The sequence below is a fragment of the Vicia villosa genome, linkage group LG1, assembly GCF_029867415.1.
Source record: "Vicia villosa cultivar HV-30 ecotype Madison, WI linkage group LG1, Vvil1.0, whole genome shotgun sequence".
NCBI classification, from domain to species: Eukaryota; Viridiplantae; Streptophyta; class Magnoliopsida; order Fabales; family Fabaceae; genus Vicia; species Vicia villosa.
Genome location: NC_081180.1, coordinates 210,881,767 through 210,903,713, shown reverse-complemented (window position 1 = coordinate 210,903,713; position 21,947 = coordinate 210,881,767). Strand labels below are relative to the sequence as shown.

Here is a 21,947-nt window from a genome sequence, read left to right as displayed (position 1 = left end):
AGGAATTATCCCACTTGAAAATTTTTTAATTCAAAAATTATGTGGAACTATTTTAAGCATATTTACAACAAAGACAAAACAGTCAAGCATTTTGAGTTGGAGCTAGAGATAGTCAATTACAGATAAGATATTTCAAGAATGTTATTCTTATTTTTTCAATCTATGGATAGAATACTTTGCTCTTATGCATGATGATGTTTCCAAGACTTCTCTCACTGTAATCCAAGAGGTATACAACACAAATAATTGAGATCAATTTCTCATGAAACTTTGCCCACAATTTGAAGTTGTCAGAGGTGCTTTGTTGAATATGAATGTCATTCCTTCTTTAGATACATGTGTTGGAGAACTTATAAGGGATGAATAATGTCTTATTACTCAAGGAGTCGTGTCTCATTAGCCGTCATTTTCGAGCATGTGACGGTTGCATATGCTGCTAAAAGTATAGGTAAACATCGTGATATGAGACATGTTCAATGCTTTTCTCGGAGACCATTTTAACACATTGTTTGTAGCTGGAATAAGAAATTTTTTAACTATTGCAAGCAACACGGTCAAATTATCTTTAAGTATCTCACGTGTCCTCCACAACCAACACCATGTTTTGTGCAGGCATTCCATGCAACTACAAATTCTAGAGTTGGTCATTCCATTACTTGTACATCAAACGGTGGTGTTTTATAGCCTGAACTGATTCAACTAATGGTACTTTCTGCTCTTTCATCCTTTGAAATTCAAGGTAAGTCTTTTGATGTTTCTCGCCCATGATTTTTTGATTTTGGTGCATTCAATCACATGATGGGTTCCTCAAAATATTTGCACAATTTACAATCTTTTCATGATAATTCGAACATTCAAATAGTTAATGGTAATCAAAATTTCAAACCGAAATACCCAAACAATAAAATAACATCTTTGTTTTATTTCGCTCTGTCTCACTCTATTCCGCTCCATTCATTCATTTTACAATATTCAAACTTTATCTACGGAAAAAAAATATCTATCTCTTACATATGAAAAAAAATATATACACATGGAAAAATTATTACGCATACTAATTTCTTATTTTGTTTTTAAAAATAAACATACACTAATTTCCATTGCATAAAAATATGCAAGAGCTATTTTATCACTCTAATGTGAATTGAGTAACTCATAAACAAGCAAATTGAGTAATAAAGCTTTGATGTTGATGTCAAATTATTTTACATTACTTTAAAATCTCTCAAACTTAAACTTAAACTTGTTCTTAAATCTTTTTACCAATCCTCAAAATTAAAGAACCTTCATATTCTTTTCCAACTCCTGTTTCTTGAACTCAAACTCATCAATTTCAGCCAATTGATTTCTATCAAACCAATCAATAGTTTCCTCCACAGCCTTCTCAAGCCTCTTCACTTTCTCCCTCATTTCATAAACATAATTCTCAAACAAGTTCTTTGCCTTCACCCTCTTCCTCACCTCCTCATCTTCTACCTTATACCTCTCTCCATCCCTCACCATCCTCCTCATCTCTTCACAACTCAACCTTCCCTCCTTGTTGATGATAGTAATCTTCTTTCTCAACCCTTGTGTCTTATCTTCAGCAGTAACCTCTAAAATACCATTCACATCAACATCAAAACAAACATTGATATTTGGAACCTTCCTAGGTGTTGAAGAGAATCCTTGTAGCTCAAATTTCCCAAGCAAAATGTTATCCTCAGTCTTAACTCCTTCTCCTTCATACACTTTGATCAAAACACTGTCTTGATTACAAGAGAGTGTAGAAAAAACACTCTCCTTTTTGGTAGGGATCATTGTATTCTTAGGAATCAAAACAGACATGACACCATCATCTATCTCAACACCAAGACTAAAAGGCATAACATCCAACAACAACAAGTCTTCGATTTTCTTGTCTCCCTCATCATTCAATATTGCTGCTTGAACTGCTGCACCATAAGCCACAGCTTCATCAGGATTAATGCTTTTGCAAGGCTCTTTGATTTCGCCGTTGACACTGAACATTTCCTTCAACAATTGTTGAATCTTTGGAATTCTAGTAGACCCTCCTACAAGAACAAAATCATGAACTTGGTTTTTATTAATCTTTGCCTCACTCAAACACTTTTCCACAGTCTCCATGCACTTTCTGAACAAATCTTTGTTTATTTCCTCAAACAAAGCTCTAGTAACAGTCACATGTAGATCAATCCCTCCACATAGAGAATCAAGCTCAATGGTTGTCATTGAAGTTGAAGAAAGTAATCTTTTTGCTTTCTCACATGCTGATCTTAATCTCCCCAAGGCTTTGGAATTCTCACTGATGTTCAAATCCTTGTTATACTTTCTACGGAACAGTTCGACAAGACGGTTCACCAAATTGTTATCAAAATCAACACCACCCAAATGAGTATCTCCCAATGTAGACTTAACCTTGAACATGAAACATCAAAAGTTCCACCGCCAAGATCAAACACAAGCACATTCTTCTCACCTTCTCTCCAGTTCATCTTGTCAAAACCATAAGCAATAGAAGCTGCAGTAGGCTCATTGATGATCCGCATCACGTTAAAACCAGCGATTTTCCCTGCATCTTTTGTAGCCTGTCTCTGTGAGTTGTTGAAGTGAGCAGGAACAGTTATAACAGCATCTTTCACTTCATGGCACAAATAGGCTTCAGCATCATCCTTCAACTTTGACAACACCATGGAAGATATCTCTTGAGGTGAAATACGTTTCTCTTCGCCTTTGTAACTAAACACAATCATTGGTTTGTCTTTGTTGTTTGGGACAACCTTAAAAGGCCAAAGCTTTATGTCTTGTTGAACTGATGGGTCGGAGAATCGCCTACCAATCAAACGTTTGGCATCGAAAACAGTGTTGTGTGGATTAGTGGCTAATTGGTTTATGGCAGCATCACCTATTAGTCTTTCGGTTTCAGTAAAGGCGACATAAGACGGGGTGATGCGGTTTCCTTGGTCATTTGGAATGATCTCAACACGATTGTTTCGCCACACCGCTACGCAGCTGTAGGTCGTGCCAAGGTCGATGCCTATGGCTTTTGTTTTTGTTGCTGCCATGATAGTTGAGAGTTTTAGAGGAGAGAACAAAAGAAGAAGAAAATGTTGTTTTGTGTAGTGAACTGAAAATGTGGATGTAGTTAGTCAAAAAGCAGTCTTTATAGGCATAGAAAGTGAATGTATTATTACTATAAGAAGACTTTTAGAAGAAAAGTAGGAAAATGAGAAGGTGTGTGGAAAATACACTGGAAATAATTGAGCAAGTATTGAGGGAGTGGGAAGTGGGTGATATGGCAATTTCCAAGAACTTTAACTAGGATACTTGATAAAGTATTGGAATTGTATAATTCAAATATTCATTGATTTTTGATGAGGTCATTATTTCCACACAGAAAAAACAAAGGAATTTATGTTAGCTTTTAATATCTTGATGACTTACTTTTTGTGTATCTTTGGATCAATCAACTGATAGCTTTAAACATATGAACATTATATTTAAACATGTATTGATGTGTTTCTGGTTTTTCTTTACATCAGCAGCTGTTTTATACAAAAATAATTTAACCCTTTGCAAAAAATAAAAAAGGAATATGTGCTGTTACAACTCTGAACCATTTGATACATAAATGACTATGTCACTTGTTTAGTTTCAAACTATGGATGAGGACATAATTGTCAAAGACACAAGTCAAGCAATTTAAGAACTAGGAGGGTCAATGACAAAGGCACTTAACAAAAAAAGCTAAAGAAAAATAGTGACAACTATAGTAGAAACTAAGCCAACATTAGAAAACTAGGAAGACAAAATGGTCATTTGCATAAGTCCATTGAAAGATGGCTTGAGTGAATACTGCCCATCTAACTTGGTTCCTTTTGTAAGATAATCACAAGCCTCCATGCTTCCATCATAGTAATGACTAGGCAAGTGATATGGCAAATGAGTTTGAATTTTTCTTTTATTAGCAAATAAGTTACGAGGCACAAAATGAATGAAGAATAGCATAAAATGAAAGGAATGAAGATAGAGCAAAGAAGGAAATGTTATGTAATGCATTGTCTCAAACAAGTATACTATCTCATTATCAAGACATCATATTCAGGTGCACCTCTAACTTAATGACTTTTATTTTTTTGTTTTGTAACCAAAATTGTAATAATTAATCATATTAAAATAGAATTAAGTGTCCTTTTGATTTTTTATTTGACTTTGCCTTTTTTTCTTGCTCTTGCTGTCTGTCTTTAGTTTCTCTCTCTCTCTCTCTATATATATATATATATATATATATATATATATATATATATATATATATATATATATATATATATATATATATATATATATATATATATATATATATATATATATATATATATATATATATATATATATATATAAATATATATATTTCATAGAATATTCTTTATTCTCATTCTAAATTAGAATAGAATACGCCTTAGCATATAGGGTTGTTCAAGCACACAGTTTTATTCAAATGTTTTTTGTTCTCTCATAATTCTGCATAGTATCCAGAGTCTATTGAGAGACAATCCTTCATCGTGTTTTTTCTGATTGATCCATTGTCTTTCGGTGAGGAATTTTTCGACAAATAGTGTCCCAAATTCAGTCTGCCTTCTATCCATTGTCGTTGTAAGTACGAAGTGCGCTTAAGAGGGGGGTGAATTAGGTTCTTTAAAATTTTATCGGTTTTTAGCCAGTGAAGATGAAATTATTTTTCTGGTTTATGGTGAGGTTATTGAAGCAATAAAGTGCAGAAAAATAAATAACACATGATGTATACTGGTTCCCCTCACAGACCGAGAGTACTCCAATCTCCTTTCAACACGAAAGAGATTTCACTATTGTTTGGACTTGTACACGCCCAACACACAACACCAAGAACAATCCTCTTAGATTTTTACTAAGTACAATAAGAGAACAATCCCCCCTTAATGACTCTCTTGTTTCCAACAAACCTTGACAACAAGGATACAACAAGTATTTTGATTTTTACAAGATTTTTGGAATGAGATATACAATGTATCTTCCCTTTCAAGCATACAATTTCGTCAATGGTATACAAGTGTTTGTTGAAGCGATAAAGCGGCAAGCAACAAAAGTTTTGGAAGTATTTATCCGGGAAATTATCGTGTCCATAGAGATTAGTGCTACTGAATTGCCGTTCGACGGATTCTTAGTTCTTGAGTTTGGGTTCAATGGATTTTAAGTAAAAACGAAAAATATAACATATGAACATAAAAAGAATACATTCTTGACAGAGAATAACTTATCTGGTTTGAATCTAAACTACTCCTCACAAACATAGATTTATCACTCCGTCGCACTCAATCTACAATACTTATCAAAATCACCACATATCCCTCACATCAACGTCCATTTCTGCAATACCGACGAGTGTTCAACTATATTGCTCTTTCGACGATGTCTCAACCGATCAAACAACATAGAGACATTAAAACTCAAGTATTATATGGATGTTAACCTCAATCCTATATCTAGAATCAAAAGCTATCAGATATCCCCCTAATCAAGATTTGTGATGTCTATTTATACAACAACACAAATCCAAAGCATTTAAGCAAAAAGATCAAGGAAACGCCGATTAAGATTTGCAAATCAAACTTTATACAACAATAGAGTAACAAATATACATAGGTTTAGAGTAAACTTACAAACAAATCCAACAAAAATGGTTACAAAGAGAAGAGGAAGAGAAGAAAACTAAATCTTTCGCGGTGTCAATCACGAGCAAAGAAGCTTCGACTCCATATCATCCGATTACAACCTCTAATGGTGTTTTCTAAGCTATCTAGACCAAAAAATGAAGGTTTGATGGATTGGGAACAAATACCCCAAAACCATAACCTAAAAAATGTGTTTTTGCCCCTATTTAACAATTCTGAAAATCGCAAAGCGCGCGTCGCGCCCTATGAAGAAAAATAGCTTTAGTAAAAATGTCATAACTTGAGAACCGTAACTCCGATTTGCGTCCGGTTCGAAGCATTGCAAACCTTATTCAAGTTCCTATCTAACAATTACAAAATATCAACCAAATTGATGATTTATTATTATTTGATTTTTGAGCTTTATTCGTCGACGAGTTGGTTCCGTTGCTCAAAATCGCGCGTTTGAAGTCGTGTCTTCGACACTTTATTGCTCATGCTCCCAATACACAAGAATACCTACAAAAAGACACAAAAACTACCAAAAGGTATAAAAGTATATGAAAATACAACTATTCACAAAATATACGTATTTATACACAAAACAGAGAATTATTCAAACGGTATTAACAAAAAGTATCGATAAGTGCCACTATTTACAAACACAAAATAACTAAATTTTGGCACTTATCAGTATTCAATGAATGAATGGTATGAAACTTTGACAATTTTCAATGAAAATTAAGTGTAGAAACTTTCAACAGAAAATTCTGATATGAATCACTTTGAATTTTGAAAGATGAAAAGATTTGAAATTGTTTAAATTGTACATGAAAGAGGTGAGTTAAAATCCGAAAGAAAAGGAGTTTATGTAGCCTTTATACACCTTAACAAATGAGTATTATATCATGAAAAGATGTCATGATTTAACACCAAAGGACACAAACCATTTTAGTAAAAAAAAAACAGAAATATTTTTGCCATTGGTTCTGGTGTAACCGGTTCCCTCATATAGGGTACCCGGTTACACCCCCCATAATGTTAAAAATATTTGAAGTTTACACAGGTGTAACTGGTTATCACATATGGTGTACCAGATTACACCCCTTTGAAAAAGCGTATATGATGCAAAAAATACACATGGGAATCGATTACTGCAGTATGGGTTACCGATTCCCTTTTGCCCATAACCAAAAATTCCTTTGGAAAAAGGTATGCAATCCAAGGTTTTGTAAAACATTTTTATAAACCATGCCAAGTATAAAAATATTATTATGAACACTTGTATGCACATAGAGGTTTGAATGTTATACATTAACTAATTTTGATCAATAACACAATGGGTTCTTCAAGACTTCGATATTTCTTTAAAACTTGCTATGCAAGATGTCTTGAGCCATTCCATTTTTGCGAATCGTTCTTGTATGATGACTTGTCCTTATCAAAACACTTTTGAAGCTTTACTCCACACCCGTGACTCATTCCGACATCAGTTTTCCAGAATTATTCGGTCACCATCGCTCTGCCACCACTGATTCTGTAGGTGGAACCGTCTGCTTCGATCCGACAAAACCCCATAAGATCTCCGCCAACTACATCCACACGCGCCCACACACGCCATTTTTTTCTCCACGCGCGGGCCTCACGCGCCTCCCATGTTGTCGCACGTGAAAGCACATCCACACTCTGACCAGGTCGCCATTTTTGCCGCTGCACTCGGTTTTTTGTCAAGGTTCTAGATATGCCTTCAGATACATTTTCTCATCTACAAAAATGCGATTTTCTATTCGAACAACCCCTATTTCACTCATATTTTATTTTCAAGCCATGTGAGACATTGATTTTGTCTCGTTTACCAAAGTTTCGCTTATCCCATGCGAAAAACTAACCGGGACATCCAACTACAACATATGGGCTGGTACTGTCAATATGTAGTTTCTCGGTCAGGGATTTGAAGATCACTTAACCACATAATTGGACGATGGTCCCGCCGCCAAACTCGTTAAATGGAAATAAATCGATGGCTCTCTGTGAATTGTGTTATGATTTTTTATAGCACCTAATCTCCAAGGGTAGTACCAAGCCTTTATCTTTTGCTATGACATTTGGCAAAAGGCCGGGAAAGTTTTCTCCGATGATGTTCATTGTCTATAAAATGTCATCCTCTAACTCAACTATTTGAAATTGGGGAATATGGATATGCAAACCTATTTGAGTATGCTTGATATCTTGAAAGAAAAAAATCACAACTCTAATGCCTTTCACAAAAGATGCAATAACTAATGCCGAAGAAAGTAGTAATTTTTTCATGATCATGACACTTATCAGATTACCACCAGAATTCAATCTCGTTCATAACCAGATTATATCAGGATCTACTTTTCCTAACTATGACGCAGATAGTGAATAATTTTGTGCTTGGCCATACCTCATGCTTTTGGCCTGGTCTCCCATCCATCTCTTAATACCCTTACATCAGGTGACAGTGTTGCTCTTGCATCCCTCGAAAACAATCAGAATCGCATTCGAGGAGCGTCATACAACTTCAAACCTCGTCCTAAGTGTGAACATTGTAACTGGCTTAGGCATACTACTGTTAGTTGTTGGAAGTTGCATGACAGGCCTCCATGCAAGGTGAATGCATCTCAAATTGATCATTCAGACACTCTTCAGACCTCATATTCTATTTAGATTTCTATGCCAAGCTAGGATGATTTCATAAGGTGGTGTCAGAATAATCAAAACTTTAGTTATATTGCTCCGGTAGCACATACTAGTAATTCATCTGTTTGCCTCTCTCAATCATCAACTCTTGGCCCTTGGGTCTTTGATTCTGGTGCGTATAATCATGTTATTGGTAATAAAAGTCTTTTCTATTCCATCTCTACCTCTGGTTTCATACTTGCTATAACTTCTACCAATGGTTCTCAAACTCGATCCAAAGGGATTAGTATTGTTCAAATTCTACCTTTTGTCTTTGTTACTTTTGTTCTCTATGTACCTAATTGTCCATTTAATTTAATTTTAGTAAGTCATTTAACCCGTTTTCTTGATTGTATTATCACCTTCAGTAATAGTAATGTAACCCTGCAAGATCAGAGTTTGGGGCGGATAATTTGCATCGGATCTGAGTCTCAAGGCCTCTACTACCTCTTTGTGTCATGTATGACATGCTAAACCACAAATTCTCCACTCACTATCCATGTTCAATTAAGACATCCAGGTCTTACTAAACTATAGAAGTTGGTGTCAAGTTTATCAAAGTTATCTAATTTACACTATGAATCGTGTTAGTTAGGGAAACACACTCGTAGTCACTTTCTCGACCGGGTCAATAAATGGGATTTGTCCCCTTTTACTTTAGTTAACTTCTTTGTTTGGAGTATCTCGAGTACTATATCTACTTTTGAGTCTAGGTATTTTGTAACCTTTATTGATGATTTTTCACATTGCACGTCGTTGTTTTTGTTAGAACAAGATTTGGTTCTACACTCTATCTCTAAGTTTTGATGATGACAACACATATATTTTATATGTAAACAATTTTGTTTCTAATGGTTTCTTGAGTGTGCAGATTAGAAATGCTTATTGGTTCAGGACTATTGTCTAAAGAATCATCAGATATGCTTGGCCCGTCAGAAATACTATTCTCTTCTACTCCTGAAGAAACATCAGTAGTTCTTAAGAATGTTGAATGTTAACTAGAAAGAGAATTTCCTAAGTACTTCTCAATAAGTTGTTGCTTCAGAACTCTCAAGTGTCTCCAGAAGAAATAAGTTTGTAAGAAATTGTTGCTTCAAGATCAGAAAACAAGTCTACATATCAGTGTCATCATCCAATGTCTTTTGTACCTGTCCCTAAGGTCGTATGTGATCATGAGGTTATTGCAGACTCTCCTCTAACACTCCCGCCATCACCGAATCCAATCTTATAACCTGAGTCCGAGCTTCTGAGCTCCCTTCAAAAAGGTATACATCAAACTCGAAATCCTTCTCCACATTATTTTGATTTATGTTATCATCGTCTTTCCCCTTTGCATTATACTTATTTTTCTTCTTTGTATTTTGTTTCTATTCCTAAAACTCCAGGTGAAGCATTATCTCACCCTGAGTGGAAGCAAGCAATGATTGATTAAATGTATGATCTTCAAAGCGATGGTACGTAGGAACTGATTCATCTTCCCCTAGGAAATACTTAGTAGGTTATCGCTGAATTTAGATAATGAAGGTTGATGCAAATGGTAAGATTGATCAGTTTAAAGCTCTCTTGGTAGCCAAAGGATACACTCATATTTTTGGGTTGAATTATAGCGATACTTTCTCTCCTGTGGCCAAGATGGCATCAATTATACTTTATCTCGCCATTGCAGCCATTCAACATTGGCTTCTTCATCAACTTGACATAAAAAATGCATTTGTACATGGTGATCTTAAAGAGGAATTATATATGGAGAAACCACTTGGGTTTTGTAGCGGGGAAAATATGAGATCAAAGCCATTATATTGACTCGACTCAATATTTCAGTGAAAGTCGCCACCGCGCTTTATTGTTTCCGAAGGAAAAGGGAAAAGAACAAAGAAAACCCAAAGTTTGAAACAAGAAAGAGATCTTAGGTACGGGTGTTGATTATACCAGGGGGAGGTTTTAAGCACCCCTTATATCTGTGGTACTCCACAGGAACCTTTTTGAAAATCTGTGTCGTGTGTGCTAAAAAAGGTTTGTTTGAATTTTAAAATAAGCTCGGCAAAGTATGGTGTCGTTTTTTTACCTCCCCATTTCACTTGGGAGGACGGCACGTTAGACCCTTCACGCGAAATTTGGAAGGAGAATGCGCCCGTGGCAGGATTAATTTTGTTTCAGTTCTTCCTACGATATCACACGAACTTTTTAATTATCCTACGAGAAGGAGAGGGGAAAAAGATCTCAAATAAACCCTAGGAGTTTGCTAAGTGTGGGGATTCACCTAGACTAGAAATTCTAGAGTCCGGGAGTTCGGTTATACATAGGGAAGAGTTTAAGCACCCTACATATCCGTAGTACTCTACGGGAACCTTCTCTATGTCTATGTGTTTGTGTTTGTTGCTTGTTATTGGGAAAGTTTCTCCTTTGTGTTAGGAGAAGGAATTGAATTGAATTAAAAGAAAGAAAGACAGACTGACTATTTTTGATATTTTATTAGCTCGCTGAGATTCCTTGTGAACCTCATGCCTACATATCCCTAATGGAAGTTAGAGCTTATTGTAGTTCGGAGAAGTAATTAGGGAAATTAATGATTTTTGGTGCCTTGCTTTAAGCTCAAGAATGAAGCTTGAATTAAATCTCTGTTTACAGTAAAGAGACATGAAATTATCTCTACAGAGAGGTATTTCTACTATTCCACCACAAACATTAAAAGAGTGACAGAATAACTGAATTCATTTCATTCAAGAGGGGGGCCTTGTGTATGTGCAAGTATACCAGTCAACTGCGTCTTGAATGAAAGAAAGATGCTCATCCAAATTAGGGAAAGTTACCACATGCCTGGGTTTTACTGCCAGAGCATGTGTCATACCCCAAAATTTGCCCTCATATAATTACTGACATGCTCCCATTCGTTCACTAACTTTAGTTTTGTTTTTACCTATATTCAAAAATCACAAAAAATGGTATTTTAGTTTTTTTTTTTTTTTTTTTTTTTTAAACTAAGTTGCGTAGGTTTTTTAAAATAGTATTTTATTAATTAGGTTTACCTCTTATTGCAAAAGACAAAAAAAAGAGTTTTCTTTAGTACTTTAAATTCGATTTCTATTTAAAACATAATTGTGTGCTTTTCATAGTTCAAAAATAGAAAAAGAAGTTTTTTAATTTTGTTGGGGAATAAGTCAATCATCTTTAATTTAATTTCTAATTTATTTTAAAAAAACGGGAGTTTTGGGCTTGCAATGAGTCCATAATTTTATTCTTTAACCTAACTACCTCTTATATAAACTAACAATGCTAACCCTTATTCTGACACTCTCTCTCTCTTCTCACAAACAAAAAAAATATTTTCTCCTTCTTCAGGGATTCAATTTCGGTTGCAGCACAGTAATAATTTTCCAGCCTATCAGTCGAATTCTGAAACTACTGTTTCGATTTGCTCCGAATTTTTTCCAGAAGTTCAGAAAAAAATCGAGGAACAACACTCCTTTAGAATAGAATTCTAAAGGATTTCGATGCTCAAAATCGCAAATTCCTCGTTTTTCTATTTTATTCGATTTAATTTCTATTTTCACATTTTCAGAAAAATCCCAAAAAATTTGTAGCTTCGTATTCTTATTTTAGTTGATTTATAATCAGGTTTTTATATTTTTTTGATTTCATTTTGACGACTTTTTTTATTTTTTCATTTGTTTTCTTAATCATAACAGTACAGTTTATGAACATGTTTCATATGGATTGACCAAGTGGAAGGAGCTTTATCCCTTGACCTCAAGGGTATCCAAAGTTGTTTTTGGGCAAAAGTCTTTTGGCTTTTGGCCAAATAAAGGTTATTTGTATTTGGCCAAAAACCTTTTGGTATTTGGCCAAATCACGGTTATTAATAATTTTGTCCATAATTTAATTTTCTAAACCCCAATTCTTTTCTATTATTATTATTATTATTACTATTACTAATATTCTTATTCTTATTATTATTTTTGCATGTACCTCCTTTGGCCAAATCAAGAGTTTTATTTTCGCGCCCAATTCTTCCTCTATTTTGTATTTGCCACAAGGCCATATCTGACCCCCACAAGATTGAAGGCATACCATACACCCTCAGGAGGCGGAATCAGAGCTAAGTTCCCTTAATTCTCTTTTTATTTATTTCATTTATTACATAAATATTTTTTCTTCCTTTTACTTAACTATTTTATATATTTTTTAACTATTTCTTTTGATTTTCAACCTCCTTTTTTTTATATACAAAAATAATTTTAATTAATTTAATTTTAATTAATAATTTTAATTAATTAGGGTTAGGTTTATAATTATTTTTTATAAAGTAATTATTTTAATATTTTAAATCCCTATTTTATTTTTATCAACTATTTTTTATCATGATCACTAATCACTGTTATTGGTAGGTGTTGTACATTAACTTTAGTCTAGGTTTTTTATTTACATATTTTTTCTATTAAACCATAATGGACTTCTGTCCCCTTTTAGGGTTTGTTTTTGCCTTACCCTTTTGTGCCTCAATTATTAATATTTTAATTTTTGACCTGTCACGTTATAATTGTTGAGATCTTTAATGCACTAACATTTTTCTTCTTTGTGCCCAATTTTCAGGGTTAATCAAAATCCTCCGACTACGCGCCATACCAATCGAAAAGCTAAGTTCTAATCCTTTTCTTATTTAAATGTTATTTTATCTTTTATTTTTTGCCTTTAATTTAATTATTTTGCCTTTTAAATTCAATTAATTTACTTTGTCTTTCTGATCAATGAACTAGCCATGCACTCACCCCTTTTGGTTTCTATTTTTCCCACTTTTTCAGGGTTTGCCAACCGCCAAAGCTCAAATAGTCGGTAACCCTAAAACTCTAATCTCTTTTAATTATTACCTGTGTCAAACCTATTATGAATCCGCTGGTTACAATTTCCCTTCCCCCGTTATTATTGTTAATATTATTTGTTGTGGTTAGTAATCTTAGGGAGTGCAAGCCTTGAATTGAATTAGCCTCACTAATTACAAGATAAATAACTGAATTTAATCACGTGATTGTTGCACACACGCACCCTTTGGGTAACCTCTCTGTTGCCTTGTTGCCTTGTTGCCTGTTGCCTTTGTGTTTTTGCAGAATAAGCCACGTCCCTCGAATTCGAAGATACCTCAGCCATGTTGCCTCGATAAAAAGGTCACGACCCTGAATGATGCTGCCTTCGATACACAATATGACCTCGACCCTCGGAAGTTGCCTACGGAAAAAGGCTGAGGTATCTTCTGGCTGCCTACGAAATGGCTTATTCTGATCCTTGCCTTAGACTACCTGCCCTTCTATGGCATGGGACAGTCTTGTGGAAAAGGATGCCTCGATGACCCTTCAACCTCCAAACGAAAGGCTTCCTGCCCTCTTATGGCAAGGATTGACCCTTTCATTCTGAAAGGCTAAAAAGAGACCTATCATCTGAGTTTAAGGTAATTGCCCCTAATTGCCTTGCAATGCTCAATTTTCATATTCTTTCTCACAATTTTTCAAAAAAACTGGCTACGCTCATTTACGAGCTAAAGTCCACTTCTTTTTCTTTCATCTACCTTTTTCTAAAAACAAACGAGCAAGCAAAGCAATTAAGAGCCCATGGAAAACCATGGATGCAAAGGGTGCCTTACACCTTCCCTTTGCATAAATTACCCCCCGAACTTAGATTTCTTAAAAAGGTTTTTTTCTGTTTCTTTTAGCCTTTCTGAATTTGTTTGGATAAAATAAAAGTCGGTGGCGACTCTTGCTATCCGCAACATTTCGATATATAAAAGTCAGTTCACCGTATTACAGAACTGGCGACTCTGCTGGGGATTTTCCGATTAAAAGAGGGGTTACCTTAAAAGTTTAGGAATCACTTAAATGTTTTCTATTGTTTGCTTTGCTTGTTTTATTTTTCAGGGGCTGTTTCGGGAAAATTGAAGGACGAATCCTACACCCGGATTCAAGTACACTTAAGATTAGGAGTGGCATAGTCATGGCGACCTCTTTCACATATGTGGGAGATGAGTCAATATGAAGTTCACACTTGAGTTAGGACTCCATAGCATATGCACACCTTTCTCAAATGAGGGGGGTCTATGTATGTGTCTGTGGGTGCGCCGGAGCTCAAGGACCTTTAGTTACCCTTAACCCATCCTGGCCTTTAGGAACGTAGTGGGGGGACTACCCTTGACAAATGTTAAGGACTAGTCGCTACCCGATGCTACAATTCAGATAGGTTCTTTCTCAAAGTATCATTGCATGGTGCAAATGCATCATGTCCGAGGGTGCTTTAGAAGGGCTTACAATTCTGGATAACTTGTAGAACCTGTTGCTGAAATCTCCTTATCCATAGAAATGCCTTTGGGAAGGACACCTGATCAAACTCCATGCAAGCCTTAAGCCAAAAATTGTGTGACTTGCGTGACTTGTGTGACTTGTTTGTGTTTGCTACTAACCTTCATTTCCTTGCAGGTTTTGTTGAAAGGACCTGTTTGTCCTTACTATCTCACATAAGGCTAATAAACTGCATTCGCATGACATCATGACATCATAAGCATAACATAATTAACTAACCCTTTCAAGGATCTTAGGGATTTAGGGCGCACAATTTCAGGTGCCCTTATCAAAGACTGAATCCCTATCAAGGGGCAAGAGGATTTATTTTCCTCTGGTCACATACCTTCCAATTCAGAGATTCGATACCTATCAAGGGGCAAGAGGATTTATTTTCCTCTAGCCATGTACATTTAAATTCAGAAGTATCTCGAATCAGAGGCGATGACCCACTCGATATGGTGAGCTTGATTCTCAAAGAAAGACATTCAAAGACAAAGTTCAGATTTCTTCAGACAAAAACGCGACCAAATCATTTTCTAATGTTGCTAACTAAATACCTAAAGATCCTTGAAAGCATTTCACATGCATCATGACATTGCATACTTCTAACGTTGTTTTCAGGTTCCGCCCCGACAAGCATTCCTCTCAGATATAATCAAGCCTAAGATTCATTCTGACAAGTCTTTTTACATACCAAAACTTCATCAAAAAACTCATCAACTCTAACGAGCCAGCATTCTCTATCAGACATGGTCTAATGTATGACCCGTTCCGGTATTCTCAATCAGATATGGTCTAATATATGACCCGTTTTGGTATTCTCTATCAGATATGGTCTAATGTATGACCCGTTCCGGCATTCTCAACCAGATATGGTCTAATGTATGACCCGTTCCGGTATTCCTCTTCAGATATGGTCTAATGAATGACTCGTTCTGAAATCCTTCATCAGATATGGTCTAAATGTATGACTCGTTCTGACATTCTCCTTCAGATATGGTTTAATGAATAACTCGTTCTGACGTCCTACTTCCAGATATGGTCTAAATGTACGACTCGTTCTGGTATCCTTCCTGAGATATGGTCCAATGTATGACTCGTTCTGACATCCTCCAACAGATATGGTCAAATGTACGACTCGTTCTGCTATTCCTCTTCAGATATGGTCCAATGTATGACTCGTTCTGAAACCCTCCTCAGATATGGTCCAATGTATGACTCAATGCTGTGCACAATCTTCCAAGGTCTAATTCAGTTACTACGAACGGTACTGACACGATCAATATTCAAAGATTTAATCATGACAACAAAGTCACTACAACTGAGGCACGATAATGGAATCACGACAATTGAGTCACAACAATCAATTCACTCATATGATCCAGATGCTCAGGGAAATCGAGCCAACGAATTCTAACACCATCCTCCTGAAACCCCTGTGGTGACCACCGCTCCTATGCCTAGTCATGACAAGACTGATTGATGTCTAAATGGATGAACTTTCAATCATTAGCTTTACTTTCATTTGCAATTTCTATTCTGTTTGTTTAAACATTCTAATCATGATAGACATTATCTGTTTTAATAATCATCATCAGTGCATTGCATATGTTTGTCTTGAATAATTTATTTCGCTATCACTCATTTAAACTGCATCTTTACTTCGCATATGTTTTATGATACTCAACTTCTGCTAAAGCTGTACGCCTTTAAAGGGAGGATGACGAAAATGATACCGCAATATCATACAATATGCTTTCGAACAGACTATGCTGATGATGTACAGGCATTGTTTCAATTCCTAAACAGCGGAGATATAAGGATGTTAATCCCTCGTCAACCCCTTTGAGCCTAAGAAGTAGAAGTTTTCTTTCTTGTACTAATTAAAACCCTTGATTATAACCTGGGGCAGGGTAGTTCTCAGTTAATTTGGCTGTGCATTCTATTTTAAGAGAATCATTCAGTACACCTTTCAACAAAGGTTTCAATCATAAACGTTCAACCATACACATCAAAGAAGTGTTGGAGATGTCAATCAAAAGACAATGACAGTTCATCAATCACCAAACAAGGCAGTCAATATCTTTCAAAAAAGGAAAAAAAAACATACATACAAAGAAAAGCCTGCTAAGTCAAAAATCAAAAAGGTGACTTAGGCAAAAATCAAGGCATCCCGCTGACTGCAAGCTCAAAATAGACAGTTCAGGCAAAAGTTAGGGATATCAAAAGATGAAAAAAAAAAAGAGAAGTCAATAAATTCTTGAACAACTCAAAGTTGTGACTACCAAAAGGAAGAAGTGACTGCCATCTCAAAAAGTTCTCTTTGTTTGCGAACCATCAACATTATCAAAGGCGCAAATCCAAAAGTCTCTTGGAACCTGAATGCATAAGTCGAACCAACTGAACTTAGGAATGAAGAACATCACGAAGAAGGGGATGGGTGTAAATAAACTTCGAGCCTTTATCTTTTGTTTCTTAAAACCATGAACCAAGCCGCGTTACAACCCCTGAAAGTCCTAACTGAAGCATGGTTAGTTCGAAAGCATACTGTCACCAAAAAGGTATCCCGACTCCTTAAGGTTTACTAAAATGCTGAGTGGATATTTCGCTTCTACAAAAAATAGCATGTTTTACAAATATCACGCTTTTACATCTCTTTTTTTAATGTTTTTCAAAACTCAAGACAAATGTATGCATTGCATCTCATGAATTCATTATTAAACATATTCTGCTACATAATTTCAAATGTTAGCATCAGAAAGAACTTGCACAGGGTATGGCTAATGACTGAAAGTTATCCCGATAGACAAAATTACTTCGAGAAGAAACGTCTCCCACGTATACAATGGGCATGGCATGTTTTGCCCAAACAATCTGGGGCAATCAAGTCAAGATTCCAAGAATCTCTCAAAAGCCAAACAATCAAAGGCATACACCTCAAGTGGGTTTCAAGCTATGTTCCTGATCAAACTGAGGCAATCAAGTCAAGATTCTGAGAATCTCTCATGGATGCTCGAATAATTAGGGGCACGCATCCAAAAAGATCCGAAGCTATTTCCCAATTAGCATGGGACATTGTCCTGGGCCTATGACTACTAGGGGCATGTCGCCCAGGGTGCGCATCTCACAAATTCCTCGCAAGGCAAATCTTCCCAAAGTTCCTACTAACTGGGGCAAGTCCAGGCAAGTCCAGTTTGATATCTTGATCAACACTCATTGGGGTGTCCCAATCAACACAAATCCAGGAATGACACCTATTACAATCACTAGGGGCAACTTTCAAGACACCCACATCTCTACAGAGTCGGGTTCACAAGATCATATCCCCACAGAGCAATCACTAAGAAGATGTCTTCCAACAACAAAGGCATGGCTCCCCAACATAGTTCACACCTCTACTTTCCCTTTACCCAATCAGGGTACATCAAGTTATTGATCATCCCCAAGCAGAAGTTATAAATCCCCAGCTGAGCATCTCTCAAGACGAAATCAAACATCAAAATCACAGAGACCTGGAGATTTATTCTCTCGACTAAGACAACATAAATCATATTCGCATACCACATGACACAAACATACATCGCATACATCACTGCATAACAAATCCATAACATATGAAGTTTCTCATTTATTTTGAGATACTCATTACATAAACACATGCATCATGACATAAGAAAACTAACCTCTACTTTTCAGGATATTACTATCTCTATTTGCAAAAGAGTTAAGTCGACACCTTTGACGGTTCCTTAACAAATCTATTCTCAGGTATTAAGTCGACACCTTTGACGGTTCCTTAATACATCAAGAGTTAAGTCGACACCTTTGACGGTTCCTTAACAACACACTTCAGGTATAAGTCGACACCTTTGACGGTTCCTTATACAATCTATCTGCATATCTGAGTCGATACCTTTGACGGTGCCTCAATGATATGCTTCAAAGTTAAGTCGACACCTTTGACGGTTCCTTAACAACCCACATCAAAAGTTAAGTCGACACCTTTGACGGTTCCTTAACGACACACTTCAGATATAAGTCGACACCTTTGACGGTTCCTTATACAACCTACCTGCATATCTGAGTCGATACCTTTGACGGTGCCTCAACAATATGCTTCAAATTTAAGTCGATACCTTTGACGGTTCCTTAAATAACCCAACACAGATTTGAGTCGATACCTTTGACGGTTCCTCAACATTCAAAAGGGGGAAGACAACAAAAGCAGAAACGTTGCAACAATCCATACTCCAACAACTGCCAGATGGCATCTACAAGCCCATCTCCGACATAGGTCCCTATTTCAGCTAGGGCAAATTTCTTGGTATTCTAGTGTTCAATCATCTTCCACCTTCAGATACCGACTGGCATACAAACCACTCTACATCTTCAGGTTTAAGATAATTGAACAGGGGCAGCTGTCATACCCCAAAATTTGCCCTCATATAATTACTGACATGCTCCCATTCGTTCACTAACTTTAGTTTTGTTTTTACCTATATTCAAAAATCACAAAAAATGGTATTTTAGTTTTTTTTTTTTTTTTTTTTTTTTTTTAAACTAAGTTGCGTAGGTTTTTTAAAATAGTATTTTATTAATTAGGTTTACCTCTTATTGCAAAAGACAAAAAAAAGAGTTTTCTTTAGTACTTTAAATTCGATTTCTATTTAAAACATAATTGTGTGCTTTTCATAGTTCAAAAATAGAAAAAGAAGTTTTTTAATTTTGTTGGGGAATAAGTCAATCATCTTTAATTTAATTTCTAATTTATTTTAAAAAAACGGGAGTTTTGGGCTTGCAATGAGTCCATAATTTTATTCTTTAACCTAACTACCTCTTATATAAACTAACAATGCTAACCCTTATTCTGACACTCTCTCTCTCTTCTCACAAACAAAAAAAATATTTTCTCCTTCTTCAGGGATTCAATTTCGGTTGCAGCACAGTAATAATTTTCCAGCCTATCAGTCGAATTCTGAAACTACTGTTTCGATTTGCTCCGAATTTTTTCCAGAAGTTCAGAAAAAAATCGAGGAACAACACTCCTTTAGAATAGAATTCTAAAGGATTTCGATGCTCAAAATCGCAAATTCCTCGTTTTTCTATTTTATTCGATTTAATTTCTATTTTCACATTTTCAGAAAAATCCCAAAAAATTTGTAGCTTCGTATTCTTATTTTAGTTGATTTATAATCAGGTTTTTATATTTTTTTGATTTCATTTTGACGACTTTTTTTATTTTTTCATTTGTTTTCTTAATCATAACAGTACAGTTTATGAACATGTTTCATATGGATTGACCAAGTGGAAGGAGCTTTATCCCTTGACCTCAAGGGTATCCAAAGTTGTTTTTGGGCAAAAGTCTTTTGGCTTTTGGCCAAATAAAGGTTATTTGTATTTGGCCAAAAACCTTTTGGTATTTGGCCAAATCACGGTTATTAATAATTTTGTCCATAATTTAATTTTCTAAACCCCAATTCTTTTCTATTATTATTATTATTATTACTATTACTAATATTCTTATTCTTATTATTATTTTTGCATGTACCTCCTTTGGCCAAATCAAGAGTTTTATTTTCGCGCCCAATTCTTCCTCTATTTTGTATTTGCCACAAGGCCATATCTGACCCCCACAAGATTGAAGGCATACCATACACCCTCAGGAGGCGGAATCAGAGCTAAGTTCCCTTAATTCTCTTTTTATTTATTTCATTTATTACATAAATATTTTTTCTTCCTTTTACTTAACTATTTTATATATTTTTTAACTATTTCTTTTGATTTTCAACCTCCTTTTTTTTATATACAAAAATAATTTTAATTAATTTAATTTTAATTAATAATTTTAATTAATTAGGGTTAGGTTTATAATTATTTTTTATAAAGTAATTATTTTAATATTTTAAATCCCTATTTTATTTTTATCAACTATTTTTTATCATGATCACTAATCACTGTTATTGGTAGGTGTTGTACATTAACTTTAGTCTAGGTTTTTTATTTACATATTTTTTCTATTAAACCATAATGGACTTCTGTCCCCTTTTAGGGTTTGTTTTTGCCTTACCCTTTTGTGCCTCAATTATTAATATTTTAATTTTTGACCTGTCACGTTATAATTGTTGAGATCTTTAATGCACTAACATTTTTCTTCTTTGTGCCCAATTTTCAGGGTTAATCAAAATCCTCCGACTACGCGCCATACCAATCGAAAAGCTAAGTTCTAATCCTTTTCTTATTTAAATGTTATTTTATCTTTTATTTTTTGCCTTTAATTTAATTATTTTGCCTTTTAAATTCAATTAATTTACTTTGTCTTTCTGATCAATGAACTAGCCATGCACTCACCCCTTTTGGTTTCTATTTTTCCCACTTTTTCAGGGTTTGCCAACCGCCAAAGCTCAAATAGTCGGTAACCCTAAAACTCTAATCTCTTTTAATTATTACCTGTGTCAAACCTATTATGAATCCGCTGGTTACAATTTCCCTTCCCCCGTTATTATTGTTAATATTATTTGTTGTGGTTAGTAATCTTAGGGAGTGCAAGCCTTGAATTGAATTAGCCTCACTAATTACAAGATAAATAACTGAATTTAATCACGTGATTGTTGCACACACGCACCCTTTGGGTAACCTCTCTGTTGCCTTGTTGCCTTGTTGCCTGTTGCCTTTGTGTTTTTGCAGAATAAGCCACGTCCCTCGAATTCGAAGATACCTCAGCCATGTTGCCTCGATAAAAAGGTCACGACCCTGAATGATGCTGCCTTCGATACACAATATGACCTCGACCCTCGGAAGTTGCCTACGGAAAAAGGCTGAGGTATCTTCTGGCTGCCTACGAAATGGCTTATTCTGATCCTTGCCTTAGACTACCTGCCCTTCTATGGCATGGGACAGTCTTGTGGAAAAGGATGCCTCGATGACCCTTCAACCTCCAAACGAAAGGCTTCCTGCCCTCTTATGGCAAGGATTGACCCTTTCATTCTGAAAGGCTAAAAAGAGACCTATCATCTGAGTTTAAGGTAATTGCCCCTAATTGCCTTGCAATGCTCAATTTTCATATTCTTTCTCACAATTTTTCAAAAAAACTGGCTACGCTCATTTACGAGCTAAAGTCCACTTCTTTTTCTTTCATCTACCTTTTTCTAAAAACAAACGAGCAAGCAAAGCAATTAAGAGCCCATGGAAAACCATGGATGCAAAGGGTGCCTTACACCTTCCCTTTGCATAAATT

General features: G+C 35.5%; 1 pseudogene; it reads right to left on the bottom strand.

Annotated features, from left to right (window-relative positions):
- Positions 1-1,041: 1,041 nt before the first annotated feature.
- On the bottom strand, positions 1,042-3,139 carry LOC131622255 (heat shock 70 kDa protein-like; annotated as a pseudogene).
- Between the last annotated feature and the right edge of the window lie 18,808 nt (positions 3,140-21,947).